Source organism: Rattus norvegicus, chromosome X, assembly GCF_036323735.1.
Source record: "Rattus norvegicus strain BN/NHsdMcwi chromosome X, GRCr8, whole genome shotgun sequence".
NCBI lineage: Eukaryota > Metazoa > Chordata > Mammalia > Rodentia > Muridae > Rattus > Rattus norvegicus.
Window position 1 is genome coordinate 34,812,281 of NC_086039.1, and position 12,717 is coordinate 34,824,997.

The 12,717-nt window shown below is 38.6% G+C and overlaps 1 non-coding gene across 1 annotated transcript; it reads left to right on the forward strand.

The window, feature by feature from the left end:
• Positions 1 to 629: 629 nt before the first annotated feature.
• On the forward strand, positions 630 to 751 carry LOC120099526 (U6atac minor spliceosomal RNA). Its single transcript, XR_005498687.1, has one exon. It is a non-coding gene; the product is annotated as a U6atac minor spliceosomal RNA (small nuclear RNA).
• Positions 752 to 12,717: the final 11,966 nt, after the last annotated feature.

The following is a 12,717-nucleotide window of genomic DNA, read 5'->3' on the forward strand; positions in this document are numbered from 1 at the left end:
TTGAATAGGAAAGAATTCTTTTTCAGATGTCCTCAAATGACACTACTGATGACACCATTCTGAGACCAGTGCTGCTTCAGTCAGGAGCCTGTTCTATTGAACACCCTGATCCAAAAGCAATGTAGAAAGAGAAAAGGAAAGGGTTTCCTTGAATCAATATTCTGATAGCCCATTAGTGTAGGGAGATCAACACAGCTAGTCAGATCACAGTCACAGTCAAGAGCATAAACACATCTTTGTTCCCTGCTTCATGATCTGCTACCTTTCTCTACTCTCAGGTCAGGGCCCAGCCCATAAAAAGATACCACCATTTAGGGTGGGTCTTCCCATGCCAAGTGCCAATCAAGACAATCCCACAGACAAGCCCACAGGCCAACCTTAATCTAGGTAATTTCCCAACAAGACTCTCTTCCCAGGTGATACAGGTTGTATCAAATGGACAGTTAAAGGTGACCAACTCGGGGCCACAATGTGAACCTGTAAGCAGGCAAGCTCTTGTTTTCCAGCCTTTTCCCTCCCCTCCTGCCCCAACAGAGAGCTAGGAAATGTCCTTAGCATCAGTTTATGGTACCCAAAAGAGAATTCTGTGAGGTGGTGTTAGCATACTGAGGATTTAAAAATGAATGTGGGCATTGTATGAAAGATGGTTAGCACTCTCCTTGACGAAGACAGAAGAGGTCCTCGGGCCTAACAGCACACATGCAGTTAAGGCATTCCTACCTATTTTGTACCATCTCATCAACATGTTTTAGCTGGCTTCTGTGTCTCTCATTCAAGGCTCCCTTTCAGGCTCCCCCTATCCCTCTGGTTCCCCATACTTGGACCTTCAGGCTCCTCTCCCAGATCCCAATTTTTCTAATAATCCTGGTGTGCCACATTGTGCTTCAAGCAACATAACTCTTGAGAAGGCTAAACCAGTTTCAGACCAGGCAACACTTCCCTTCCTAGTACACCTCAAACCAATGACGTGTCGTGGAGGCTGGAGCAAGGTCACCTCAGTTCTCATAATCATCCTGGGCCAGCTCTCTGGTTCTTAACACTCAGCTCCCAAAAAAGATGGCTTACCCACCTAGTCTCTGCTGTGTCTACACTTTAGAGAGAAACAGGTAGGTTAGAAAAGACCCAGTGCCATTTCTTGATTCAAGTGTCTATAGCATCCTGGAATCAGAGGCCACCAAGGCTTTTGACACAGTCATTCAGTGCCCCTTACATTATTGGACCATTTGCACATGAGGATCCCTTACCAGAGGTCCAGTGGAACTGTTATACTGGAAAGGTAGCGATATTACATCTATATGCCCATTCAGTGCTGGGAAATCCAAGGGCAGACCCTGACATTAAGTTCAATACAGGTAGCTCTAGATCAGACCTTGGACCCCTCCCCAGACCAGTTAGACTTGCACATTTTATGACTTTTTTTATGTGGGCCAGGGTTGCCTATAATCTCCTGCCTCTGCGTCTAAAGTGCTGGAATTACAGATATACAAAGGCAAACTCAATTTGCTCATAACTGTCTAAACCAAAATAGCCCCTTACTCTCCAGAGGCCTCCATTCTCCTGGAGTAGACAGGGAATCAAGTAGTAGTATACATGAAGGCAGAAGGAAGAATCATCTGGGAGAAGGAAGGAAATCAGCCAAAGTGACATGTATTATGTATGAAAAGGCCACAATGAAACCCATTACTTTGTGTGTTCCTTTAAAATACTAATTAAAAAATAAAATGAAGTTATATGCTTTTTAAAGTTGATTAAGGCCATTGCATTTGATATTAACTATCTTTTATTGGCAGGGCTGTAGATATAGCTCAGTTGGTAAATTGCTTGTCATGCAAGCATGACAACTTGAATTTAATCTTTAGAATACATATTTAAAAAGAAAAACTGGGCATGGCGGAATGTGCTTATTATTCCAGCACTGAGAAGGTGAGGACAGGAGAATCTCTGGGGTTCATATTCCAGTCAACCTGGCTAAAAATGTTGAGTTCTAGGATAAGGGAGAGACCCTAACTCAAAAACAAAAGTAGAAAGCTCCTGCAAAAGTTGGCCTCTAGCCATAAACACATGTATCCACATAAACGTGTACTTGTATGCATAATGCATACACGCACACACACACACACACACACACACACACACACACACACATATATATATATATATATACACTGATCCAGGGCTCCAACTGCATGTGTAGCAGAGAATAGCCTTGTTGGGGCACCAGGGGAAGGGGAAGGAAGCCCTTGGTTCTGACAAGGTTGGACCCCCAGTACAGAGGAATATGGGAGGGGGCAATAAGGGGAATGTATAGGGGGAATACCCATATGGAGGAATGGGAGGGGAGGGAATGAGGGCTTATGGACAGGAAACCTGGAAGGGGAATAACGTTTGAAATGTAAGTAAAGAAATGTATCTAATAAAAAAATTTTTTTTTATTTAGAGAATATTTTATTAGTTTTTGTAATCAAACCCACGTATATAAGACCTTACATATTTAATACAGTGTGTTACCCCTGTACAAATGGAAAAAACTTAAGTTCAACATTTCTAGACCAATATGGCTGTTAATTTCTGTACAGTGCCAACTCAACACAGTAAACGGGGATACTTTTTTCGAAAGTTGACAGCACAGGTAAAGTTTCAAAAAATTCAAATTATATATCTGTATATATATATTTATATTTATATAAAAAGACCAATAATAGCAGTGTGTTATGCATCAACAGCAGCAACAGCTTTTCCAGGTTCTGCAGTCATCTGAACAAAACTGTAGAGACACCCAGCACACTCCATTAAAAAAAAAAAAAGTAAAAAAACAAAACCCGAGAAAACAGCACAGTTCTGTTACTCTTGTGGTACCTGGCACCATTTTTTTTTAAATTAGCTTCTCAATCATCATCTGGAAAGAAAACATTCTGAGCAACATCATTAAAAACAGCTCTGATAAAGCACGGTCACTACTACGTATCATAAAGCAGGTACAAGCTATTTTACATCCACAGAGGTATGATACAGTACTGTCCTACATCTATAATACTAGAGGATACAATTTAAAAGGCATTATTTGAGACTTGATTCTACTTTTCCAGCAGAGGGCCCAAAGGATGGTGTGACACAGCTTTGTAAAGAAACATACTCTAGACAGGATTTCCTTTCACTAGTGGCACACTTCGAAGGATTCATTCTCTCCATGAATGTCAGCTAAAACCGTTATTAAAAAAATGAAATATCCCTAGAACAAAACCGTATAACCACCGGATTCACATGAAGATGACCTAGTGGAGACAAGCTGGACCTCACCTTACCAACAAGCTATCAAATCTGTTATGTTTAAACAGTGAGACCTCCAAGGAAGGAGATGCCAAGTAGTGCTTCAAAGCTTCGGACCACAATCAAACACAGCATCCTTTTCAACAGAAGCAGAAGCTCATCTGAATATGCTCATGGATGCTGACATCAACATTTAATCATCTCCTCACTCATCCAGGAAGAGGGGGAGATCAGTTACTACTGTACTTTAATGTGTTCAACCAAAAAGCCTCTCTTTCCTGTCTATTCTTATGAGAGTTGGCTGTATCCTATTTCTGACTCATTCTGTCAAACCTTTCTCCAATTCATCACTTTGTCCCTCAATTAGACATTGCTTTCAAGCATAGCTGCTTATTTCTACAAACTAACCTTACCTTCATTGTTAGAGATTAAAGGTGTGTACTATGGGTATGTCTGCATTCTAGTCAGAGCAATCAAATTGCTGGATTAAAATTCCTCTACACACTTCCTGTTTTCTTCTCTATCAGATTCAGGGTATCAGGTCTTACCTTACCAAGGTCATACGTCCTTGGTATGTTTGATACTGAGTTTTGTTCAGGGTTAGAGATAAGGGTCTATTTTCCTTCTCCATGTACCTATCCTGTTCCTGAAAAATTACTCAACATTAATAAAACACTTGCAAACTGAACTCAAGAGCTTATCAGAAAATCACCTACTATGATTAAGTCAGCTTCATCCTAGAGATGCAGGGATGGTTCAATGCATGTAAATCAATAAATATAGCCTACCACATAAACTGACTAAGGACAAAAGACTGAAACCATTTTAAGAAAGTCTTTCTGAATTTCAAAATAAGCATCTGATTAGAGAAAGAACTCAAATCAACTCATAACCCAGGTAGTAGGTATTTTATATTCTTCGTCAATCTTATCTAGTTTTGGTGGCTGTATATATGTGTGTGTGTGTGTGTGTGTGTGTGTGTATATGTATATATGTATATATGTGTATATATGTATATATATATATATACATATATATATATATGCCACATGTGGGTCAAGAAGTTAGACTCCAGAGAGCCAAATAACCCTATTAAAAAATGGGGTACAGAGCTAAACAAAACATTCTCAGCTGAGGAATATCCAATGGCCAAAAAGCACCTAAAGAAATGTTCAACATCCTTAGTCATCAGGGAAATGCAAATCAAAACAACCCTGAGATTCCACCTCACACCAGTCAGAATGGCTAAGATCAAAAACTCTGGTGACAACAGATGCTGGTGAGGATGTGGAGAAAGAGGAACACTCCTCTGTTGTTGGTGGGATTGCAAACTGGTACAACCACTCTGGAAATTAGTCTGGAGGTTCCTCAAAAAAATTGGACATTCCACTACCTGAGGACCCAGCTATACCTCTCTTGGGCATATACCCAAAAGATGCCCCAACATATAACAAAGATACATGCTCCACTATGTTCATCGCAACCTTATTTATAATAGCCAGAAGCTGGAAAGAACCCAGATGCCCTTCAACAGAGGAATGGATTCAAAAAATGTGGTACATCTACACAATGGAGTACTACTTAGCTATCAAAAACAATGACTTCAAGAAATTCATAGGCAGATGGAATGAACTAGAAAATATCATCCTGAGTGAGGTTACTCAATCACAGAAAAACACACTTGGTATTAACTCATTGATAAGTTGATATTAGCCAGAAAGCTCGAATTACCCAAGATGCAATCCACAGACCACATGACGCTCAAGAAAAAGGATGGCCAAAATGAGGATGCTCCCACTCACTCTTCAAAGGGAAAAATATCCATAGGAGGGGATATGGAAGCAAAGAGAGGCTATTTAAGAGCAGTGCAGGAAGAGAAAGAGGAGTTGAAAGTCAGTCTTGTTCAGTCAGTTGAGTTCAGGCAATGTAGTCATTTCTGTTCAGTCAGTTGGGAGTCGGTGAAGCAAATACAGTGGAGTTGAGTTCATTCATGAATGTATGCAGTTCAGTGCAGATCAGCAGAGGCAGTTGAAGCCAGAGAATGAGAAGACTTAGTATGAAGCCAAGCAGAGTAATTTAGTGAGAAACTGAGAGAAGCCAGAGTGAAACAATCAAGGAGTTTGAACAAGAACAGCTGAGTTGAACCAGCTAATCTGAGTTCAGAAAGACCAGGAAAGAGTGAGCTTATTCAACAGTAAGTCTTAGAGGCTGAGGACATTCTAGGCCTAGATTAGATTGTACAGAGGCTAGAAGCTTCCAGGACTAGGCCTAGGTTTTCAGAAGGAGTCAGTAAGCCCCCAAGAAAATAATTACACCAGGCGAATAAAAGTTACTTTTACAGAAATTCTTAAACCTGTCCACATAGTAATATACTTTATGAACAGAGCTCCAGTAGCACAGGAATTAAGATCAATAGTTAACAAATGGATGTCAAGTAACTCAAAAGTTTCTGAACATCAAAGGTCACCATCATTTGAGCGAAGAAGAAGCCTACAAAATGAGGAAAATATTTATTAGCTATACACTTGGCAGAAGGTTAATGTCCAAAATATACAAAGAACCAAAATAAAATAAAATAAAACCTAAAAATCAAGAAAACAAGTAAACTGATTTAAAAACTGGGTCATAAAACCAGAGTTCTCAAAAGATGAAATATAAATGTTTGAGAAATATTTTTAAAGTGTATTAACACCCTTACTCATCAGGGAAATGAAAATTAAACTACTTTGAGACTTCATTTTATCTTAGTCAGAAGGACTAATATAAAAAATACAAACAATGGCAATGACTGGCATGGATCTAGAGAAAGAGGAACACTTATTCACTGTTTTTAGGAACATAAACTAGTTCAGCCACTATAGAAATCAGTGTGTAAGTTCCTCAAAAGGCCAGAAATAGAATACTACTCCTGGTTATATTCCCAAGAAACTCTATAACCTACTACAGAGACACTTGTTTATCTATGTTGGTGGTTGTTTCCAAGGAATGGAAATAGCCTAGATGCCCACTAACTAATGAGTGAATAAAGAAAATGGTAGTCCAAGTACAAAACATAATGTTATTCAGCTATAAAAAATGAGAGTGTAAAACTCAAAGGTAAATGGATGGAATTGGAAATAATCATTCTGATGAGATAATCCAGACACAAGGAAGACAAATGCTGCAATGTTCTCTTTCATATATACGTGTGTGTGTGTGTGTGTGTGTGTGTGTGTGTGTGTGTGTGTGTTGGTTTTGAATCTTTAGATAAGTGTGTTTAAATTGGAGTCCCCATAAAAGGCAGAAAACTAGTAAGTAGCCATGGAAAATTTCAATGGAAACAAATTAGAACACAAGTGGTGTTAAAGGAGGGATAGAATAATGGATCTCAAAGGGTCAAAGAGGGTAAGAAATGGGAAGGCTGAGTAGAGGAGGGAATATAGGAAGTGATAGTTAACACTAAAGAGCTTTGGGAAAAATATATGAAAACTTACTACTGTAGAAGCTTCCTAAAATATGCACATACATGCATATAGATAGATAGATAGATAGATAGATAGATAGATAGATAGATAGATAGATAGACAGACAGACACACACACACACACACACACGGAGTTTAAAAGGACTGCCTCTATGATGTGGGGAGAACACTTCATCCAGACACCTTAGGCTATCAGATAAAAAGCCCAGTGCCATGTAAGAGTTTTTCAAGTTGCCAGTGAGTGAGGGTCCCATAGACCTCACCTCAAGCATTACCATGCTCTTAATAACACCCCAGAACTTGATGGTAGGCCCTATTGCTGGTACTAACCTGGAAGCTTGATCTTTACTGACCAACTTCGTATGCCTCAATAATAACTATCTCTGTAAGACATGTCCACTAGCACAATAGTGGTAAAAATGGTATGCAAGTAATTAACCACTTTCTGAGTAGATTTAAAGCCTGATGCACTGGGAAGGGGCATAACATTTGAAATGTAAATTAATAAAATAAAAAATAAAAAAATAAAATCTGTTGCACAAGACAGAACCCATGCCTGTTATTGTTAACTGGGCCAATGTGCCTGGATAGGTCATGGGCTCTGGAAGAGAGCTCAATACTATTATTCTACTAAATGGACATAGTAAAACTGCCCCCTAAATTTTTACCTTATTCATGTAGATTACTGTATCTCTCCATCCTCATGAGAAAAACTTATTTTTGCCATAGACAGTGATTAATATTGTGTTATAATTAGGGTTTTATTGCTTCAATGAAACACCATGACCAAAGCAACTTGGGGAGATACGGGTTTTTGGCTCACACTTCCACATCTCTGTACATCATAAAAGGGATTCAGGATAAGAACTAAAATGGGGTAGAAACGTGGAGGCAAAAGCTGATGCAAAGGCCACAGAAGGGAGCTGCTTACTGGTTTCCTCATCATGTCTTGCTCAGCTGTCTTTCATGTAGAATCCACGGCCACCAGCCCAGGGCTTGCAACACCAGATAGGTTGGACCTTGTCACATCAATCAGTAATTAGACTGAAGGAAAGGCCATCCAGAGACTGCCCCACCTGGGGATCCATCCCATATACAGACACCAAACCCAGACAATATGGCAGATGTCAAGAAGTCCTTGCTGACAGGAACCTGATGTAGCTGTCTCCCGAGAGGCTCTGCCAGAGCATGACAAATATGAATGCTCACAGCTAACCATTGAACTGAGAATGGAGTCCCCATTTGAGGAGGTAGAGAAAGGATTGAGGGAGCTAAAGGGGTTTGCAACCCCATAAGAACAACAATACCAAGAAACCAGAGCTCCCAGGGACTAAACCACCAACCAAAGAGTACACATGGACAGACCCATGGCTCCAGCTGCATAAGTAACAGAGAATGGCCTTTTTGGACATCAATGGAAGGAGAAGCCCTTGGTCCTGCCAAGGCTGGACATCCCAGTGTATGGGAATGCCAGGGCTGGAAGGGGGTTGTTTGGAGAGGGGGAACACTCTCATAGAAGAAGGGGTAGGAGGGATGGGATAGGGGTTTTATGGACAGAAAACCAGGAAAGAGGATAACATTTGAAATATAATTAAATAAAATATCCAATAAAAAAGAAAGAAAGAAAAATGTTCCACAGGCTTGCCTCCCAGGTGAGTCTTATTTTCTCAGTTGGGGTTTCCTCTTCTCAGATGACTCTAGCCTGTGTTGTTGACATGAAACTAGGCAGCACACATAGAAAAACACAATTGATCAACATGCAGAAAATAAAAGACTATGGGATATTTCCTGAAATAGGAGATCTATATCACATCCTCTCCCATCAAGTTTCAGGTACTATAGCAGAAGAAAGAATGGAAAATGGCAAGAGTTCAAGGCAGTGAACATCTGCAGCAAAACAGTATTTTCTGGACCTGACAGAGGTAGTGACTCAGGAGCTCTCAACAGCTGTGACTTCCTTCAGAAGACCTTCATAAGACCAAGCCAGCAGAATTACAGCCAGGGGAAGTCCTGCGCTTAGCTAAGGAGCTATGGATAATTGATGGCTGCTAGCCTGGGTGGAAGAGAATCCATTTTCTTCAGGGATGTCGCCCCTGAGAAGTTGCCCATGCTCCAGTAGGCAGCCCTACACCCACACACACCCAGGAAGCACTTAAAGGATAGGAAAAGTGTTTGATCAAATTACATTCTATGCATTTATGAATTTCTTAAACAAAAATGGTAGCAGTCTTTAAGGTAAGAGAAAATTTCAACTCCTGGTCCCATGTCACTGTGTCAAAAGGGTTGGAGACAATGAACAGTGGCACTTCTAACATGACATTATTAATTGACTTTCAACCATCTCTGCTCGCCAAATTTACCTTAATCCATAAAAAGAAGTAACAATTTACTCGTACTAATTGCCTGTTTCCAAAGTCAATTACTGGCAGTAATATTTTTCTTAGTTTGGTTGTTAAACTATTATCTCCGTGATAAAAGTTGTGAGTGACCATTTTGAATATTTCAAAAGAGCATCGAAATTTAAAATGAGACAAAAGGCCCCTTTTACATCAAGTCCGTTTCTTGCCAATACCTGCTTTTAATAATTTGAGCATACTTTTCAGACTTTTTACTTCAAATTAACTTTTATGAATGTAATATAAACTAAGATAATATGATTTTTAAAAGCTACATTATATTAAATATAAAAGTAAAATAATGGTTCACATTTTTCTCATTCCCATTCTTCCTTGTCTCCTAAAAGGTAAACTGTTTAAAATCTTTAAAAATTTTATTAAATTTTATTTATGCTGTGTGCATGTATGTGGGTTTTGTGGACATGACTCTTCAGGTCACTGGGCTTAAGGGCAAACTCCTTTACCCACTAAGTCATCTTAGCAGCCCCAGTTGAGACTATTTCGGTGGATTCTTTGAGTACTCTTATGTAATTGCGCTTTTCTAAATAATTCATGTATGACCTTGTGCTTTATTGTTGGAGACATTGTCTTCTTGCTACAGTGATAGGTCATTACAGACGTCTTTAATGTCTCTGTTCCGTCTGTTTCCTCACTCTCCTCTCTACTGTTAGACTATTGTTAGGCTGTAGTTTTTGGTTAAATCAATATGTGCATTTCCGGTACTCTGCCTAAGCAAATTTATCTTGATAACTACCGCGTAAAATATTATAACTTTTTCCCTAGTTTTGTTTTACCTAAACGTAATAGTTGCCTTAGTTTGATAGTTTTTAATTTGCTTGAAATTTTCTATAAATGTTACTCACTGCAAATATTATACTCTGTATGTAATATCACTGGGTTTTTCCATTTAAATACTTTCTCAGAATGAGTTTAGGGTACTCTTTCAGGCCCCATTTTCTCTTCAATCCATGTTTCATGGAGCCCTTCAAACACATTCCCTGTAGACTAGTCATTTTCCTGGAACATTTTTCCCTCTTGTTCTAAGAATTCATGTTCCTTTCTCCAGAGTTGAGATGTGTATTAACAGAATTCATTTCTGCCTCATTCTTGGCTTGCTCACATGTTCTTGTGAAGCACACACTGCAGGAACTAACATATGTTAAATGCTAAAATTTTCAGATGCAACATTAATTTTTTTCAATAGAAATAGAAAGAAATATACATCTGTCCAAAATATTGATTAACCCAGCTTTTCAGTTTACAAATCCTCCCTTTCCAGGATTTAACTGAAGCTGTTCTCGTGTGCCCACCATCGTCATCTTTGTTGCTTACTCTGGAGAACAGGTGTGTCTGTGTGTGTGTGTGTGTGTGTGTGTGTGTGTGTGTGTGTGTGTGTGTGTGTGTGTGTGTGTGATTCTGTTCTGTTCCTATTACATGGCAGATACTGGGCCAATCCGTTATGCCTATCCTAGACCAGAACTCAGCAATAAGTCACAGAGACACAAACTCCATCAACTTTATAGATATTAAATTTTCAGTGAGTTCCCTGACCATGGAAAAATACAGCTGGTTCCAACCTGATGACATGCTGTGGCTCCTTTGCACACTACTATACTGCTCATCTTTTTAAAAAAATATTGATTCTGTTATGCACCATTTCTTAAGCATGTCTTCCATTTACAGGCTTTAGAAATAGTTCAGTTTGTTCCTTCAGCTGAAATTCCCTGAACCCACCCCTGTGTCTAGAATGCACTCATTCTTCAGCATTCACTTCCTTCATAAGGTCTTTTATGGTTTCCATGTGTGCCATTATCATCAGTAGAATTAATCTCACCTCTTCCCAGTCCATATTTCAAATTACATTACTCGCTGCATTGTGATTTTAAACCAAAACCATAGCTGCTCCCACATAGCACACTAAGGTTTGCATTTTAATTTTTCATGATCATTTCTGACAACCATGAGCTTTCACCACCCAATAATTCAGTGAACACGTATATATACCATGTGCAAGGTCTCTGCCAGTGCCCAAGCTGAGCCTGTTTGATAAAACTGTATCATATTACATTGCTTAGGGTCAAGGTAAGGAAACATAGACCATACCAGTTGTTTTAGCAGATATGGCATTCTGTTGGGACTCAGTATTGATCATGGTGAGAAGCAATAGCAAACTAGCTAAAATAAATTGTTTATACTTTGTTAGCAAGATTTCTTCTGTAATCCTCTTGTTCTCCTTAGGGCTCTCATAAATAACTAAAACAAATGTTGTGCCTAGTTTTTAAAAGGGGACATTAACTGTAGTATTTCTATGTTTCTCAATTACTGTAGTCTCTGCAAATGTTGATAATGGACATGAGTTCTTTTCTGAGTAAGAGATGTATTTTAAGTAAATCAATTATAATAAATTCAAGCGCAAGTAATGTTTCGTCTCCCATCAACATAAGTGAAGACAAATTACTTAATTGTCTTTTGTTTTTCTCCTTATGATAGTTATTTGTTCCAGTGAAGAACTAAGTAATTTTGCCTTTTTGTTTAAAGATTTGGCTATGATAAAGTATGTAATAAGTATGTAATTTTACATATATAAATATATAAATATATAAATATATAAATGTATAAATATATAAATATATAAATATATAAATATACAAATATACAAATATACAAATATACAAATAATATACAAATAATATACAAATAATATACAAATATACAAATATACAAATATACAAATATACAAATATACAAATATACAAATATACAAATATACAAATATATATATTCCACTAGCTGGAGCCAGATTTATTGTGCAAGACACAAACAAGTGTGCATTACAATATCAAGCAAGTTTTCATTCTTTGTGGGGGAAAAGTCTTGTGGGCAGAGGCTGGACAGTTAGTGCAACAGTTAAGAACACTTGCTTCTCTTTCAGAGGACCTGAGTTCTGTTCTCAGGATTCATGTTGGTTGGCTCACAACAAGCTCCAGTTGCAGAGGATCCTCTACCCTCTTATGGCTACTATGGGCACTGTAGTCATGTGCACACAGAGAGAGACAAGTACTATACAAGTTCATATAATTAAAGATTAATATAAACCTAGGACCAGATATGTGGTGCATGCCTTTAATCCCAGCACTTGGGAGGCAGAGGCAAGCTGATCCCTGTTTCATCTATATAGAAAGTTCCAGTCTAGTCAAGGCTACATAGTATGATCTTCTCTGAATGAATGAATGAATGAATGAATGAATGAATGAATCTATCTAAAGAAAAAAGTATGCAAAGATAGATACTTCCTCCAAATGGAAGGGAAATTATAGTGGCTGGAATAACAAGGTGAAATTATAGTTCAGATATAAATAAAAGGAGAAAAATCTACCATGTGACAGTCTAAAGACAGGTATCCTAGCTGGAGGAAGCACCAGATGCTCTGTCCAAGAAGTAGGGACAAAGTAATCCTTGAGGAGCAACAGCAGGGTGTTGAGGCCACAGCAGAATGAATGAGGTAAATACTAGGAGAGATGAGGTCAAAGTTGTCAGCAGGCCCCAGTTAATATAAGGGTTTTCCGCCAAAGGAGCAAGTTGGGGAGGATT